Source organism: Protopterus annectens, chromosome 6.part1 (assembly GCF_019279795.1).
Source record: "Protopterus annectens isolate FY-2018-M chromosome 6.part1, PAN1.0, whole genome shotgun sequence".
NCBI classification, from domain to species: Eukaryota; Metazoa; Chordata; order Ceratodontiformes; family Protopteridae; genus Protopterus; species Protopterus annectens.
The window spans coordinates 349388680-349402989 of record NC_056738.1 but is presented as its reverse complement, the minus strand read 5'-3'; positions in this window follow the sequence as shown (position 1 = coordinate 349402989).

The following is a 14310-nucleotide window of genomic DNA, read 5'->3' as shown; positions in this document are numbered from 1 at the left end:
ATTCCTGCTGTCTAGTGGTTCCCCCACCCAATGCGGTAGACTCCGCTTGTTACTCTAAGGGTGTTTAGAAATATGACAGCCACCCCAACACACACACATATATACATACATGCACGCATACACACACACACACACACACACACACACACACACACACACACACACACACACACACACACACACACACACACACAAAATAACCCCCCGATCACACTCAGAGGCACTCATCCGTTCACTCACAGGCACACACACATGTGCACCTGCCTAACCTGCCCCCTAACATCCCTACAGCTATCTTCCAGACAGGTACACAGTCACACATTCATCCTGTCTCATACACACATACACACACCTTCTTACCTTACCATTAAACTCTAACACTTACCTCTCCCGGGATGGGGGAATATGGTCTTTTGGTCATGTCTATGACCACGGTGTGCAAAAAGTGGCCAAACTCTATACAGCTGAGGTAAAAAATCCCTTGGTGTGTAGATGCCATCCTGGAAGTAGTCCTGGTAGGAAGAACACAGGGTACCAGACTGCCTCATTAGCATCTAGCATGGCCGTGGAGACATCCCTCTTTTGGTGCAACATGTCTTTGTGCAAAAGCACCTTGACAGGGCTGCCTATGAATTCCAAAATGTTAACTTGAGGTGTACACAGCACACATGTATCAATGTCTGATAACACAGGAATTAAACTAAAGGATAATGGTGGACAAAGGACCAAACATTAGTGACAGATATTGTCTTTATCTACTTAGAAACTTTGTAGAACGACAGTGTTTGCATGCCATGCTTTTTCAAAGGCTATTAAGTCTGAAACTGAAATGGCTCTCATCATTATTTAATGACTGCAGTCATTATTGATTTGTGAGAAAAAATACACAAACTTTTCCATGGACAGATCAAAACATGATGCACAAAAATTGAAACATTCTGCAAATTCATGGGCATCTAAGAGCAATGCAAGCCCTCAAACATGCACACATAAATGCACAGACAGACTGTGAGAATATAGCATGCAACCCATGGCAACTCCCACCACACCACAAACCTCTCAGCCTTTTAGTTTAATAATCAAGGATAAAGCTAAAAATAATGGTGGACAAAGGACCAATCTCAGGAACAAATGCTGCCTTCATATATGTAGAAATATGCTAGAAAAACAGGCTTTGCTTTAACATGCTTTTTGAAGGCTATTAAACCTGAAATTCGAATGTCTGTCATTATGTACTGACTACAATCATCATTGATTTGCTAAAAAAGCAACAAATGTTATGAGGAAAAGACCAAAATATGAGGCAGAAAAGTCAGAGAAATTCTTTGAAATTGGGGCAATCCAGAGCCTCCCCCCCACAGACACACATATGTGGCCATTGATTAAACCCGATTGCATGGATGTACACTTCATATCTTTGCATGTCTCTGAAGTACAGGCCAACACTAAGGGACTCTGGCTAACAAAGTTTGCAGATGACTGCAAACTGGGAGCCAATATTCAATCCCCAAATTATATGGATATTCTACAAAAGGGCCTTAACGAAATAGATGTTTGGTGCCAGAACCATGGGCTCAAGCTCAATACCAAGAAATGTATAGTTATCCCCTTTGGGAAAAAATATGTACCCATGAATTACATAGGTGGCAGTTCACTAAACACCAAAAGTGTGATAAGAGACTTAGGGACACAGGTGGACAGTGGTCTCACCTTCGATAACCACATTGCCACTACAGTCAGGAAATCTTTTATGTGGCACACCTCATCACTAAGGGGTTTTCATCAAGAAAAAAAGGAGGTCATTGTCCCAGTGTAGTCATCCCTCATTAGACCCATTATAGAATACAATGTCCTATTTGGTATGTATCTCTCAAGACATCTGCAGCAACTGGAAAGGCTGTAGAAATACCTCACTAAAAGAATCACAGGCCTAAAGCAGATGCCCTATGCTGACTGTCTAAAAAAACTCCAGCTATACTTTGTCACATATCGTCTACTCAGAGACGATCTCTGTTTAACAAACAACATCATGTCAAACCCAGAGCTGCTGGCCATGCTACACTTAAAGAAATCCCAGTCCTTCAGAGCCACACTCTCCAGGGATCTAAACTTTGTCATCACAATGAACAAAACATGCTGGAGGGATAGGTTCCTGACCCAGAGGCTCCCCAGACTCTGGAAAAGACTGCCCATACATGTCAAGCAGAGAGCCTCTTTGGCCCTCTTCAAAAGGAACCTTGACAATTGGATGGGAGATAGGAAATTCACCCCGGGGATCACATCAGTCACCCTGCTAGACAGGGCTCCAGGGAAGTAAATATTGTGGGAAGAAATAGCCAGGGAATTGTTATGGCTAGGCATGTATAGGCCCTAGGCCCGATAGCCTAGTACCAACCTATGAACCTATGAATGTTAATTTATCCAAGTATTTTGTTTTTCTGCTATCATGACATGAATGGACCCCATTCCTAAGTCAAAGTATGATTAAAGTTTGTGAAATTACTATTGTTTCATTCTTTGATGTAAGCCAAAAGAGGCCTTTGCAGCATTCACAAGGAGCCCATAAATGACTTCTTCTGCAACTGGTATGGAGCTACATGTAACATTAGCATATCTAAATACGACTGTAGATTATTTTTATGAGACTCTTTGCTTCTACTATTATTGGAACTGTCTGGTTATCCTTCTCCCACATTGCTCTAATTTCTGCCTACAAATCATGGTATTTTATGAATTTGTGTCTATGTGTATGTAAGACACTGTAATAATTTCATGTAGTAATTTCAGTGATCAGTGCTACATGGACTACTTTATCTGTTTTTTTAACATCTATTTATTGAACTGTTGGAAATGGGTAATCACATGTTATATAAACTTCCTAATTCACTATAATTTTTTGTGGCTCATGTTTCCAATGCTTCTCAGCTACTTCAGTATTGTAATGTTTGCAAAGCCCTCAGTGCAGCAGTCTTGCTACATTATTATACCTTTCAGTATACAGGCCCTCTGCATTAGCGTATCACTGTTTCCAGCTCTGTTTCACAGAGCATTTGTATGTTTCTCCCGTATGTTTAATAGACTTAGTAAACCTATGTGCATGTATTCCACTATCCTGGGGTCCTAATATTAACCTTTCTTGTTTTGATTTAAATTCACCTCCCCTTAACCATTCCTATGTCAGATCCTGATCAACATGGGGCTGTTCTAGGAGTTTTCTGTACCTGAAACTATATTTGTTCCTTTTCCACATTTCTTGCTTTCTATTCTGATCCTTTTCCTTTTATTCTTTCTTTTGTTTTTGAAACATTCAGTTGCTGCCTGATTCTTGTCTTCTTCTGGTTTGGTTTCCATCCCTGCCTGACACAGATATGCTTCTGCTAGAATAAGTAGGGAAGTCATCTTAGATTTGTTCTCTTCATGTTCCAGAACTGTCACTTTGTTTGGATCTAGTAAGGTCAGCAGAAATGTATGCAATCCTAGGACTGCAGATCTATACATGTAATCAGTTTCGAGGAGGCCCATACCTCCTTCAGAATGAAGAAAATATAATCTTGCTATACACTGAGTTTTATATATCATTTGATAAAAGTGGCGCATTTTTCTTGTTTTCCTGTCCAACTGGTACGATACCTTTTATGGCCAGTCAATCATCCCAAATTGTAAGTTAGAACAGGAAGAGCAAATTGGTTTATAGACTAGACTTTGTTCCTAGATGTCAAGGCCATTTTCAGTATTAATTTTAGTCTTCTAAAATATTCTTCACTGAATTTTGTTTGCATTTGTTCATGTTTTATTGTTGATCCTTCATCAGTTTCCAAATATTTATACACTCCCTCCTGCTCAGTTCCTTTATGTCACATTTCTCTCACAGACTGATATTTTCCTGTTGCTGCAGCTTTTCTGCTTTAAATGTTGCTTTTGTACATTTATCAAGACCAAATGACATTCTTATATCATCTGAAAAAGTTTTGATCACTTCCATTTGTGCTTTCAGCTCCTCATCTGATGAACTATACAGTTTTACAATCATCCACAAAAAGAAGATGAGACATATATTGGATCCCAGGGATAGGGATAAACACAGTGAAACATCTGGATCAAATTGTACTATTCTCTAAAGGGAACATTATTTTGGCAGGAGATTTCAATTGTATTCTAGATTACAAAGACTCTAGTACTAATGGGAAGAGAAGAATATCTACATCATCTAAATTATTAAAAGACTTTTCATTCAGATACTTATTTTTTGAAAGATATAAATTATTTTGCAGATACTACTTCTTTGTTTTACACCTTTTTTTCTCATAGACATAACTCATACTTGGGGATAGATAGAGTTTTATTTCTAATAATTTAACAGATTCCTTAAACAAATCAGCAGTGAGTTCATGTCCCTTATCAGATCATAATTTTATAATTTTTGAAGTGGTAGTCAATCCAAATTTTAATATCGATATAAAAAGGATCCCACCTTTTATTATAAAATTAAAATATTTTAATGATTTCATTTCTACAGAAGTACAGAATTTTTTAAAACTTAGCAATACTAATGATATATCAGAAATTTACATATGGGATGCCCTAAAAGCTTAACTATATGGTAGGATATTGAATTGGTACAACAAAAAAAAAAGAAAGCTTGGGATAAAGAGCTGCAAGATATACAATGTAAATTAGACACTAAAACTTAGTAATATGGGTGATAAAGATATATCAGATAAAAGAAAATTAAATATGTTAAATAATAAATATCTAGAAATATTAAAACATAAAACTATGATCAATATAGAAAAATTCAAGTTTATATATATTTCTCTTCTAACCCTAAATCCTTAAAAATTCTTGCTAATAAAATGAAAAGATTAAATAGATTTAATCATATTAATGACATATTCTCCCCTAAAAAAGGAAAAAATGGTATCAGAAATTCACAATATATTAACTGAATTTAGAGAGTTTTTTATAAACATCAACCAAACTACTGAAATTAACTCTAAAGAGGAAATAAAAACATGTCACCTCACAGTTAGACGTTGCCCGTTTGATTCTCAGTTAGAGCATCTTCTGTGTGGCGACGTACGTGAATGGGCATTCCTTTGTTGAAAGTTTTGCATTAGGCCCAGCAAGCCAGCATGTAAAACTCCACTGTCAATCATTAGCGGACCAGAGTTCCGCTGTGGCGACCCCTAACCAGGAAAAGCCGAAAGACACAAACAAACAAATTAATAAATACACTAAAACAAGACTTTCAGAGGAACAAGGGATTTCTATTGATAAACAAATATCTTTCAAAGAACTTCAAACTCACATTACTAAATTAAAGCAAAATAAAGCACCAGGTAATGATGGCATCATTCCTGAAATTTACAAATTACTACCTATAAATGCTATAAAATTGCTTTATAAAGAATTTAATCTTGTTCAGGACAAAAACATAATTCCACCTTCTTGGAAATACACTTTTATTTCTCCTATTTTATAATCTAACAAAGATCCCTCTAAGTGTACATCCTATAGACCCATCTCCCTATTAAACACTGATTACAAAATATTTATGTCCATTTATGCAGAAAGGCTTAAAACACTTTTACCCAAATTAGTTGATAGTGATCAAACAGGGTTTATAATAAAGAGAACTTTTTTAATTTATTTTTATTTATTTTACATTTGTTAACCGGGAGAGTCCGACTGGATACATGTCCATTTTCAGCGGAGGCCCGGGGAGAAAAGCTCCAGGTACATAACAGACATATGAACATTGTTAATGCAAAAAAGGAAGATAGTTGAGTTCTAAATACAATATAAAGATACATCACATCTTGGGAAAAAAAATAACAGCAGCATATAAAAAAAAACATAGGTCAGTTACAAAGGCCTTGTTAAAAAGCGGTTAAGGATAGTGAGGTAAGAGAAGGGTAAATGATAGTGGTTAATCAGGTTTGGTATGATAACATTAAAAGAATATTAACTTTAATTGATTTGGTGAAAAATCGTAAAACAAATTTAACCCTAGTTAGTTTAGATATAAATTGTGCTTTCGACTCAGATACATGGGAATATCTGTTCACTCTATTAAAGGAATTAAATTTCTCCAATAATTTTATCAATCTTATCACTCTGTTATATGAAGGTAGCCAAGCTTATGTTAAAATTGGTACTAGTATATCTCAAAATATACCAATAGTAAAAGGTACTAAGCAAGGGTGTCCTTTATCCCCTCTTTTATTTTCATTAGTTATGGAACCATGGGCAAATTTAATAAGACATGATACAGATATTGAAGGATACAAATTAAACCCCACTATATCATCTACAATACAAATGTTTGCAGATGACATATTGATTACTCTTGGGAGTAGAAGGGAATCTATACAAAAACTTTTTAAAAACATGGAATATTTTCAAAAAAATTCTGGCCTTACTTTTAATAATAATAAAACACAAATTCTTTTAACAGGTTCAAAAAATACAATATAGCTCAGTCTCAACAAATAGCATATTTAGGTATAATTATTACTAACAGTATTAAATATACTATTCAAATAAATTATAATAAAAGTATATTACAGATAGAAAATGTAATAAATAAATGGAACAAATTACCCTTTTCTATGGACGATAAACTTTTAATAATAAAGATGATCCTTTTCCCGAAAATCTTATATATAATTCAATCTTTATCTATACCTCCTTCTTACCAAATAAATAAAAATTTTAATTCAATGATTCAGAATTTTTTTTGGTTACCAAATAAGCCAAGGATTGCATTAACATACCATATGTATAATTGGAATAATGGGGTTATAGCCTTACCAAATTTAGAAATGTATTCAATTTCATCAGTATTCAATACAATCATCTCATTGATATGGAATACACTGCTAAGTGGAAAGAGTTTATAGAGGTATTGTCACAAAATACCAAAGATATAAACAGTTCCTATAAGCTAAATATAATTAATAATCCATTTATTTGGAGGTTAAAAGATTATATTTCTGAATTTTCTTCTCTGAGTTTTAACTCTAAGTATATAGTTTTTATCTTATAATCATTTAAAAATTATATATTTAAATAAAATAGCTATAAGAATTGGCTTTTTTACTCTTCCCTATAGCCTACACACACAGTTCTATTTTCTCTTCAGATTATACAAAAATGTCTATATTTCAGCAAAAGCATTTAATATTTTGGCAACAAATGATAAATAATGAGATAAAATCCAATAGTTTACTCTTGGAAGAGTATAAACATGATACTTGTTATGGTTAGAGCTTCAAGAAGCTAGACTATATGCATTAAATAAATTGGATTCTATGTCTCCTATAATTAGGAAAAACATTCCCAAGCTAATACAATATATGATTTTATCAGTTTTGCATAAATCTCCTGCTAATAACAAGCTATCAAACATTTATAGGGCAATTAAATGTGATTTACATGCACATTCAGATAATTATTGGAAATATTTATGGAATATATGAAAATATGGAAACATCTTTGTAGATATAACTTATCTCATGTATACTGTATGACAAAAAAAAATATTTTGTCGTCCATATTAGTAAGACAATGTATTATTTACACTACGTTTTGATATTATCAAATTTGCTTATTGCAATTATTTAACAACTTCTTTAGGAATATTATTTTGTTATGGATATTTCCTCTGAGATGTGTATTACCTATACTAAAATCTTTTTATCTTTTATGCTCAATGTTTTTGTTTTGTTTTGTTTTGTTATTTATTTTGTATTCTCTAAACTTGTTATAACCGTTGGAGCTTTTCTCCCCGGGCCTCCACTGAAAATGGACATATATCCAGCTGGACTAGCCCGGTCAACAAATGTAAAATAAATAAAAAATAATAATATTTTTCTTTAATTAATAATAATCCCCCTTCTGAGAAAGACGCATTGAATATTTTACAATTAGCAAGTATGACTACTTCTTCTTTAAAATGGAAATTATTCAAAGGGAGATTTTTAAATAGATAATTTATCACTCCTCATAATATAAGTATATTTTCTAAAAAGAATATAACATGTTGGAGATGTAATATTAAATTGAATGCTGACTGGTCTCATATGTTTTATAATTGCATATATTTAAGAAAATTTTGGGATGATATCAATAATTTGTTGCAAACAATTTTTACTGATAATTTCTTTATATCTAAATCACTTGTTTTATTTAATACTGTTCCTGATTGTGTAAAAGAGAATAAGTACCCTTTGGTTTGGTCTATACTATCTATAGCTAGAAAAACAATCACTAAGAATTGGAAATCTAGTACAGCACCTACACTTTTGGAATTTAAAAATATACTCCTTGAAACGTGTAATTTGGAAATGTTAACTATTAAATCTAGATCATCTAGGAATACTACATTATATAATTCATGTAATATCATCTATGAACTTCTAGAAAAATACTTTTTTAATTTATGTAAACAGATGATTTTTTATTAATCCTACAGCTACATTAAGAATTTTTTTTTTTGCATGATGAACATCTTTGTACATAGTTTAGTTACATTGGTTTATATATTAGAAGGTTTTTTTTTTATTTTCTTGTTTTTTAGCTTTAAAGAAAAAATGTTATAATTTCATGAAAATATTATTCATTTTAATAATTATTTAATAAAATTCTTTGAAAAAAAAAAGATGAGATGTTTTTACACTTTGTTGCTGTCTGGGAGCCAAATTGTAACCATGACCTTATCTGGTAAGTTGACAGCTTAATCGGTTAAGGGTAAGACAACAGAGCAGTGGTGGCAAAGTGTTAACCGGAATATCCCCCTTTGAATTTTTATCCCTGGGATGATAATTTCTGCTTTATCATGACTGAACTGCAAAATGGTTTGCCTCTGTTTCATAGTCACTGTAATATAACTGATCAGTGTAGGGTATATATTACACATCTGTAAGCACTACATTATCCATGAATGTGGGATGCTGTCAAAAGCTTTTTTGTAATCTATCCATGCCATACTTAAATTCTCCCTCTTTTTACAATTCTCCATTATGACTTTATTTAAAAACAAATGATCCTTTATTCCATATGACTTTCTTTTTGTCAGAAGGCAAATTATTTTCTATAGCTTTTTAGGATAGCTTACAGGTTCACTCTTAAGAAGGAGTATCATTTTTCCTGCTGTTAGCCGGGCTGGTGTCTGTTCAGGGTGCACATATAAATATCTTACTCTGAGCTAAATTTTCATGTAAAGATGTTAATACTTTTAGCTAGAAGGTATTGCCTGCATCTGGGCCTGGGGGTTTCCATTTAGGAATTTTTCTTAATTTTGTTTCAATTTCTCTAGCCATTACTTCATCCCTTTTTATATCCTGTACATTTGAACTTCTTACTTCTTTATCTTTTTTTAATTTCTCCAAGTTTTTGGGTTAACCATGACAGGAATGGACCCCATTCCTAAGTCAAAGTATGAAAAAAATCCATGAAATATCTTCATGTTATGCAAAAGTGTTCTTTGCACTACCAACTATGTGCCCAGAATTGACTCCTGCAATTCATATGGGGTTATATTTATCGGTAGCACATCAAAATATGACTGTAAATTCTTTTTTTATGAGACCTATTGCTCCTTCTAGTAGTGGAACTGTCTGGGTAACCTTCTTCCACATTGCCCTTGTTCCTCCTAAAAATCCTAGTACATTATGATGTAAGACACTATAATTACTGGATGCAGCAATTTCAATCATCAGTGCTACTTTTGTCTACTTTTCATGGACGACTATATTTGGTTTCCTCGCATTTATTTTTTGAACAGTTGGTAATGGGTAATCCCATTTGATATAAATGTAATTACTCAGATGACTTATCCTGGTCGACACATACTAGCCACACAGTGAAGAAGGCACAGCAACATTTACACATCCTATGGAAACTGAGGAATGCAAACCTGTCTCAGTCCATCCTCAAAGCCTTCTACAGGGGGATCATCGAGAGCATCCTCTCAAATAACATCATAGTTTGGTATGGTAACTGCAAAGCATCTGACCGCAAGGCTCTTCTTAGGGTAGTGAGGACAGTGGAAAAAGTCATTGGTTCCTCACTCCCATCCATGGATGATTTGCATGAGACTCAGTGTGTGGAAAGGGCTAGGAAGACAATCAACGATCCCACTGACCCTGCCCATGGCATGTACTTCTGCCTTTCCTCAGGCAGGAGATATCGCAGCTTACACTGCAAAACATCTAGACTGAACAAGAGCTTCTTCACTCTATCCATAAGGCTGCTGAACTTGAATGCCAGGTATGATAGTAAATAATTAGATCAATATGCCACTTGCTATGAAGTATCAGCTATAGTAATCACTTCCGCAAATTGCTTCCATAACTGGTATAGTTAGCCTGATTTCTTATGCTATTACTTCCTGAATGTGCAATAGTCAGGAGTGAGTCACCACTCCATACATGTGCAATATGAAAATCAGAATATATAATACTACAACTGATGAAGTGCAATATTATAAGCAACCACAATGTGAAGTCATAGTCTTGCAGTATCTACTAATATAATACTGTGTAATGTCTTCCTGATTAATTGTGGTAATTTGTTGTGTTAATATTTTAATTATTACTGCATGTGCATTAGTCATACCGTCATTCAAACTATGTGCTCATTGTTATGTATTTCACGGGGACCAAAGTGACATAATTTCATTCAGCTTGCACTGCTGTGTATATCTGATCGACAATAAAGTTTACTTTTACTTTGACTCTAATGCTTTATGGCTCATGTTTCAAATGCTTGTCAGCTACTTCAATAGTGTAATGATTACACAATCACCAGTGCAACAGTCTTGCCAGATTATTATGCCTTTCAGCATACAGGCCCTCTGCCATTAGTGTATCACACCCAGCAACAAGATGTGCGACTGTTTCCAGTTCTGATTCATAGAACATGGATAGGTATGTTTCTCCCACATGTGTAATGGACTCGGTAAACCAACATGTATGTATTCTACTATCCTGGGCCGCTAATATTAACATTTCATCTTTTGGTTTAAATTCACCTCTCCTTAATCATTCCTGTGTCAGATCCTGATTGACATGGGGATGTTCTCGGAGTTTTCTGTACTTGCAACTATATTTATTCCTTTTCCACATTTCTTGCCTTCTCATCTGATCCTTCTTATATTCTTTCTTTTGTTTCTTGCGCATTCAGTTGCTGCCTGATTCTTATCTACTTCTGGTTTGGTTTCCATTCCCACTTGATACAGATATGCTTTTCTACTTTTCCCCTTTGTTTTATTATTTATTGTGTTGCAAAAGTTTCCATATCCATTTACCTTTGCCTGTATTTCTTTTCAAATATCTTTGGTGCTGCTTTTTTATACAGATAATTTCTTCTTTCTCCTTCACATAAATATTGCACCATATTAAGTCTCCTTTTCTTTCCCATGTCCATATTTCTTCTTCAGATGTCTCCCGCTCCACCTGTGTCACCTTACTTTAGGGACTCATTGTTCCATCATGCTGTGACATAACCTGTGTTAGACTTTCTACACCATGTTGTTCACTTTGCAGATTTTCTATAACTTCAGCTTCTATTAGTTTAATGTCTTCTTACTAATCTTTTGGTTTATGTTCCCCCTTTATCATCTTATTTTTTGTATTGTGAAATTTTCCATATCTGGGTGCCTTTACCTCTATTTTTCTTCAAATATCTTTGGAGCTGCTCTTTTGTATTGATTAGTTTGGCCTTCTCCTTTGCATAAATATGACCTCATATCAAATCTATCTTTCCCGTGTCCATGTTTCATTGTTATACCTTTCAAAAATCTCTGGATTTTGTTTTTTTTTACATTTTTGCACTTCCTCATTTACTTTTTTTCTAAACAGCCCAATGTTTTATGGTCTATATAATGGTTTCATGAATCTGTTGCATTAATGAACACAAATTTGCATTTGAAGCTTTTGACAGTTTTTCTTGTGCAAGTATATTTCTTTCCTCTAATTTCTCTCTTAATCTTTTTGAATATCTTCTACCCGGAACTTCTGGGCTTCTTGCAAAATAGTAACACTGCATAATTTCTTTCTTATTCTAAATATGGCTCTTTTTTTTGGCCTGTCAGTTTTTGTGTTTTTTGTGGAATGCTACTTCCTTTTACAATGGGGGGGCATCCCCCCCAAGCCTGACCTTACCCCATTGCAGGAATGTTTATATGTCTTGAGGATTTTACATTTTTTTTTCCAATTCTGGCAACAGTGTACCTACCAGGATCATACTCTTTTTCATCCTGGGACTTGTACACCCGGCTGTCTTTTTTATTTTTAACCTAGTTCTGTCCATGATATATGCTATATAAAATATAGTCTATATATATCAATGTCATCTTAGGGAGATTTTGAAAAAATAGGGTCCACCTCATGAAGGTACTCACCAAGACTTGAGGACATATTTAATTCCATCAGTACTACTCTTCTTTACTTGCTGATTTTATCATCTCTCCATCCGAACCCTGTGAAACATGTGTGATGTGGAAAGAGCTCTGTGAGTGATGTATGATGTGTAAACAGCTTTGTGACGTATATATGGCATGAAGAAAAAAACTTTGTGAAGGACATGTGACATGAGAAAACAGCTTTGCATGCCATGTGCACCACATGGAAAACAGCTTTGCGATGTACATGTTACATGAGGAAACAGCTTTATTAAGCATGTATGACATGGGGTAAGAGCTTTGTGAGAGACATGTGACATAAAAACAGCTTTCTGAGGCAGTGTGACATGTGGAAACAGCTTTCTGAGGCATGTTTGATGTGGAAATAGCTTTATGAGACGTGTGACATGTAGAAGCAGCACTGTTAGGCAAATGTGAATGACGAAACAGCTTTGTGAAGCAAGTATGATGTGGAAAATGTTTTGGAGACACAGTGGCATGTGGACGCAACTTTGATGCATGTGTACCACATGGAAATAGCTTTGTGAGGTACATGTGACATGCTGAAACAGCTTTGTGAGGTACATATGTCATACGCAAATAGCTTTGTGTGAAATTCTGACTTGGACTCAGTGTTGTGAGGTATGTGTGAAATGTGGAAACAGCTTTTTTGACAGTATGACATGGACACAACTTTGTGAGGCATGCATGACATTTGGAAACAGATTTGTGAGGCATGTGACATGTGGGGACAGCTTTGTGAGGCCCTATGACATGGATACAGCTTTGTGACATATGTGTGACATGAAAACGGCTTTGTAAGGCAAAGTTACATGAAGTTACAACTTTGTAAGGCACTGTGATATCAAGTCACAACTTTACAAGGCATGTATGACCTGTGGAAGCCTTGTGAGGCACTGTGACATGTGGAAACAGCTTTGTCAAGCATGCATGACAGAAGAAATCAGCTTTGTGAAGCAAGTACAGCATGAAAGAACTTTGTGAAGCTTGTGTGACATGAAAGCTTTGTGAGACCTGTGTAACCTGAAACAGCTTTGGGAGTCATGTGTGATATTTGGAAGAAGCATTGTGAGGCACTGTGACATGTGAAAACAACTTTATGATGCATGCATGACATGTGGAAATAGCTTTGTCAGTAAAGTGTGGCAGGACAGCAACTTTGTGACAAAGTGACACATGGAAACAGCTCTGTGAGGCATGTTGTTGTGTCTTTCGGCTTTTCCCGGTTAGGGGTCGCCACAGCAGAACTCCGGTCCACTAATTATTGGCAGTAGATTTTTACGTGCTGGCTTGCCAGGCCTAATGCACAACCTTCAATGAAGGAATGCCCATTCACGCATGTCACCACACAGAAGACAGTCTAACTGATGTGTGATGTGGAAACAGTTTTGTGAGGCATGTATGATGTGGAAACAGTTTTGGAGGTATGTTTGATATGTGAAAGCAACATTATGAGGCACTGTGATATGTTGACAGAACTTTGTGATGCATGCTCGACATGTGGCGGATATGTGACACATCGAAACAGCTTTTTTAGGTATGTCTGACATGGAAACAGCTTTTTGTGGCACTGTGACTTGTGAAAACAGCTTTGTGAGGCATGTCTGATGTGTGGTAACAGGTTTACAAGGCACATGTGACATATAGAAAGAGCTTTGTTAACGAAGTAAGACATGTCAACAGATTTTTGAGGCAGTGTGGTATGTGAAAACAATTTAGTGAATCAAGTCTGATGTAGCAACTGCTTTGCGATGCATGTGTAATGCATGGAAATGTTGTGAGCCACATGTGTCACATGGAAACACTTGATGATGGAGTTTTATGGCTTCTTGTGGCAGTGGTATATGTCTTATGGTCTTCCGAGCATAAATACACATCTGCTT